Genomic DNA, 5,182 nt, shown 5'->3' with positions numbered 1-5,182 from the left:
AGACAAGTGTTGAGGGGCAGTGTTAAAATATCATCACTAGCCCAATAATTGTATGAGCTCATATATATATATATTTTAGAAAAATGATTTAGGTAGGTTAGGAGTAAAGATACTGTCTAAAATGATTCAGCTATTTTAGGAATAAATATACAAAATATTTGTTTTAGAGATATTTTAGGAAAAAGGTTGAGATATTTCAGGAATAAATTGTGTGACCTCCTTTCTAAATACCCTCCACCCTACCTAGGTTTTCATCCCAAAAAATATAAAACCAGAGTATTCTACAAAGTGCGTTGTAATCTCTTTTCAATTTGTGTTAATAAAAAGTGCAAATGTTTTTCACATAGAATTTTGTTCAACAATATTATTTATTAACTCAATGTCGAAAACTCACCTAGGTTGAATTGGACTTAGAGAAGCAGATCTAAGCTAGTTCCGAGGATAATTTGTAACTCGACGTAGTACAAAAAATTAATAACTTCACTAATAGCTTGATTGGATGAATGGTTTGATGCATGAACAACATGTGTGTTGTTCCATGGGGGGATCTATTCGTTTAGCATATCACAGCATGGCCTTAGATAGTTTTTTCGTTTGGGCAAGATTGGATGTGTAGTACTTGTATGCACATAGCCCATGTATGTGAGAATGGACCCATTAGGTGGGCTCAGACAATGTAACGCAAGAACAAAAAAACAAATAAAAAAAAAAGAAAAAAAAAAGTGGGGGGCTAAGTCAATTGAGGGGCAAAAATGTCATTTTGCCCCTCCAGCCATAATAGGGGTCCAAGGAGAACCCCGTCAGATCCCCTGCAAAAGAAAGAAGGAGATAGAGAGAAACTGAAGAGAAGTCAGCCGGGAAGATTAACGGACCACCGCCGGAATCCATCCTTAGACGAGACTCGTACAAGAATTGAGAGGCTAGCAAGGTCGACGCTTTGTCAGGACCCAAGAACATTTCGCGAGGTAAGGTTTCTGAACGACATTTCTCAGATCTGAGTCTTTCCTACGTGAATCAATCCTAAAATGCTGAAATCTTCACCTAGGAACAACTCACGCACGGTCTGTGAAGAAGTTTGGCCGAGACCTCAACCCAAAGGTAGAGATCCGAGAGTCGTCCCAGAACGGTGAGCGAACTTCCGACATTCTTAACTCGTTCAGTAGTCAAGCAAAAAATTATAAAAAAAATGCTAGGACGTAGCCCGTAAAACGATCTAGAACTTTGCCAAAGGAATCATATCGATCCGATCTATGGATCGAAAGATATGAAAATCGGAAAAGGGGTCTGTGTTTCGGTTTTCAGAGGACAGAGAAGAAAGAAGAAAGAAAGAAAGAAAAAAAAAGGGGCGGCCGGCGAGCGGCAGAGGGCGGCGACAGGCGCCGGACACGCGTCGACCATCGGCTAGAGCAACGCAGCTCCAGCAAGGCGTCGACACGTGTCGCCTGCAAGACGAGCCGAACCGCAAATGCGAGCCGACCAGACCGGCCGACCCACAACTACGCGGAAGCAGACGCGCGTGGCAGGCGCACGTGCAGCCTGCGACTGACGCCTTCCCGAACGTGTGACCACACACTACTAGCGCGCTGCTGGTGCGTAAGCTGCGTGGAATGGCCAATTTGGCCTGGTTGTTTTCTGTTTGCCCGATTTTTGTCCCGGTTCCAGTTCTAATACTGTTCTTACGTTTATAGGGACCTAATTTAAAGAAATCAGTATTTTTGGACACCTCACGGGCAAAGAAACGCTAGCAAAAAGGGCATGCGTCAACCAGGTAAGTCACCACCCGATATTTAGAAAGAAATACTTGTAGGATTTGCTTGGATTTCATGCATGTTAGTAGTTTTGCTTCAGGTTAGCTCTCCATGTAAATTATTAGTCAGATTAATTGTTATAATTGTATTGGGTGAATTACATGAGTGTTGCTGTATGCTTTATGCTTCCGCCGTATGTATGCATGCGTTTAATTTATGTTAGAATTGTGTATGCCGTGTTCCGGGTGCTTGATGGACGAATTTTCCCCATTAAGCGTGAACTTCGTGCTCTGGGTGCTTGATGGAGGTCAACACCCCATTGAGCCGGTATGCCTAGTTTGCATGAATTACATACTATGATGTTAGAAGAAGGTTGCATGCACACTCTGTTAATTGCTAGGGCCCATTTCTATGATAGGCTTAAGGGATTACTGTTAGTAGCGATATGTCGCTCTAGCCAGACTTAATTTTCTCTTAGGAACTTAGCGGTTTACCACGACAACAAGGTATCTCGGAGTGTTCATAGATTGCTAGCGTGAGCTTAGGAACTTAGCGGTTTACCACGACAACAAGGTATCTCGGAGTGTTCATAGATTGCTAGCGTGAGAACGGTATCTATAGCTTTGTGGGAGGACCAAGGGTCCCTGATCAATCCTTACTGCTCTTAGCCATTTCGCATGGGAAATGTGTCCCTGGGAGGACCAAGGGTCCCTGATCAATCCTTACTGCTCTTAGCCATTTCGCATGGGAAATGTGTCCCCACGTCGTACAGCCCATTAGCAGCATGGGAACGGGTTGGGTCGCGCCCCCCATAGGGTGAATATATGGGCGTAGGGGTATTCAGCACACCCCTAGGCTAGGTACCATGTAGTCCTAGATAGCCATGTAGAGGTAGTGCCTCATAGAGAGATACCGACCATATAAGCTTGGCGTAAGAAACCTCTAGGCGTTTAATGAATGGACGATGAACTAGTGAAACCCAAGGGGCAAGCCTCAAGGGACTAAGATTAGAACCAGATGTCCTAGAACCGAATTAGAAAACTGTGGGAACCTATTAAATTAGGATGCGAAGAGAGCCTACAAGTAGGTGGCTTACTGAGTATAATTTTTATACTCATCCTTGCTATGTTTTCCTTTTTTTTCAGGAGCGCGAGGCATCGCTCAAGGGCGGGCGTGATGGAGGCGGGGATTGTCACAGAGGAATGGGTTGTCCCGGGGCGTCAGTCCAGTCCTTATTTTGTATTTGCATTCTTTCGAAATTTGTTTTGTTTTGTCTGTTTGTTGTCCAAAAACATTATTGGAATTTAAGGATTTTCTCTACTTCATATTTAAAACACTTCATGCATTCGTGTCTTGTCGCTAGTCATGATCCGTAGTAAAATATTGGGTCGTGACAAATTTAGTATCAGAGCAGCCAGGTTATAGGTCCTGTAGACATTTAGGATAGAGAGTCGTGTCCTCCGTGACTTCGCTCATCAATCACATGTCGCTCACAACCAGACGTTCTCACGCGACGGAAACATAGAGATAAAGGTTAAGCTAGTACTTATAGAGTATACCATGACCAACTATGGCATTATAATCGCACATTCTGTAGGAGATGTGTCAAGAATGAATTGTAACCATAGTTCTTTTTTCTATTGTGGTAGATAATGACACCAAAGAGACGAGAACCATATTTAGGGCCCGAACCCAGAAGGGGAAGAAGAGAGAAAGTTCAGGATACCTCGGTTCCAACACCTGAAGAGGAACAACCTGAATTTCAGGAGGAGGTTGGGGATACGCCCCAAACTAGCGAGGGGACATAACCACAGCCATCAAGAACAAAAAGGCACCAAAGGAAGGCCAAGGCCCGAGGACTGCTTGATACACCCCCTACTGCTCCCTTCTCTGAGGAGGTTCCATCGGGTCCAACCCCGTGTACAGCAGTCCTGCTAAACCAGCCACTAGCCATGCCCTCAGTTGAGATGTTTCAGACGTTCATGATGACGTCGATGGAAAATCAGGCTCTGACGAACCAAATGATTCAAACCATGATGTCTAATCAGTCAATAGGGCAAGGGGGCAAGGATTCAAGGACTATGACTGTGGAGTCCCGCTACTTAAGAGATTTCTAGAGGCATAAACTGCCTTCCTTTGACGGAGGCAAGGTGGATCCCATTGCCGCCGAGAACTGGCTAGAGGCCATAGAAACGGCCTTCCATTTTATGAACTGCCCGCCAAAGTATGAGGTCCATTGTGGGACGTATATGCTGAAAGGAGAGGCGCACTTCTGGAGGAAGGATGCTCAGAAGAACATTGCATCACAAGGAGAGTTTATTACGTGGTGTCAGTTTAAAGATGCGTACCTCCACAAATACTACCCAATCACTGCCAGAGTGAAAATGCAGGCAGCATTCCGCGCACTGAAATAGGGAGACAGATTAGTGGAGGAATATGACTTGGAGTTTAATAGGTTGGCAAGGTCTTCTCCAGCCTATGTTAGTTCTGAGGAGTTGAAGGGCGAGCGATTTATCGCTGGCCTGAGGGAGGAACTAAGGGGGAATGTTCCATCCCAGTCATCCTTCGTCTATACGAAAGCCCTTCAAGTGGTGACCTTGCTCGACTCGCCCCGCACCGACAAGCTGCAGTTGGGAATAGCTCAACCATCCCACACTGCAGCCCAGGGAAGGGTGACAGACCCTAGCCACCCCAGAACTGGTAGACCGCCCTGTGGCCGCACTGATAAACAAAGAAGGGCCCCGATATGGAACAGGACCCTTTGTCCTAACTGTCAGCGTCCTCACACGGGGGAATACAGAGCAGGAACAGGCGCTTGTTATAGATGCGGCCAGGTAGGGAACTTTGCAGTAGATTGTCCTCAGAGGAATGATCAGCGTGTCAACTGACCTGCAGTACAGCATCAGAGGGGCCAAGCTGTCAATAATAGCTGGGGTGAGCTGTAGCCCATGCAACAACAGCCAGACAAGTTGACCAGCCTGACGCAGTTGTTACAGGTACGCTACCCGTATTTGGTCATCTTGCTTTAGTATTGTTTGATTTGGGTTCGACACATTCATTCGTATCTGAAGAGTTTGTAGAGCTAGCACATCTAGAGAAAGAACTATTAGAAATTACCTTATCAGTGTCCACCCCTGCTCACGAGCTGTTGTTAGCTGCCCATAGGGTTAAGGGAGGTGGTGTAACAATATCAGGACGTGTCATCGAAGCTACACTGATAGTGTTAAACATGCAAGACTTCGATGTCATCTTGGGTATGGATTGGCTAGGTGAGAATCGCGTTTTGATAGATTGCGAGACTCGAGTAGTAACTCTTAGGCTCCCGTTAGAGGACAACTTTACCTACAAAGGAGCCACTTCCAAGGGTGTCCCAAGCGTCATAACATCGTTAAGGGCTAGGAAGCTGATTCGTAGTGGCGCAAGTGCATTCCTAG

At 45.6% G+C, this 5,182-nt stretch overlaps 1 long non-coding RNA gene across 1 annotated transcript in view; it reads right to left on the bottom strand.

The window, feature by feature from the left end:
- Positions 1-4,934: 4,934 nt before the first annotated feature.
- Positions 4,935-5,182, bottom strand: part of LOC111440388 — a 21,237-nt gene continuing 20,989 nt past the window's right edge. Inside the window, exon 3 of the long non-coding RNA XR_002709929.1 lies at positions 4,935-5,059. This is a non-coding gene — a long non-coding RNA (uncharacterized LOC111440388). The remainder of the gene's footprint in view (positions 5,060-5,182) is intronic.

Source organism: Cucurbita moschata, unplaced genomic scaffold (assembly GCF_002738365.1).
Source record: "Cucurbita moschata cultivar Rifu unplaced genomic scaffold, Cmos_1.0 Cmo_Scf00199, whole genome shotgun sequence".
Classification (NCBI taxonomy): Eukaryota; Viridiplantae; Streptophyta; class Magnoliopsida; order Cucurbitales; family Cucurbitaceae; genus Cucurbita; species Cucurbita moschata.
The sequence above is the reverse complement of the archived record's forward strand: the minus strand, read 5'-3'. Positions and strand labels throughout refer to the sequence as shown.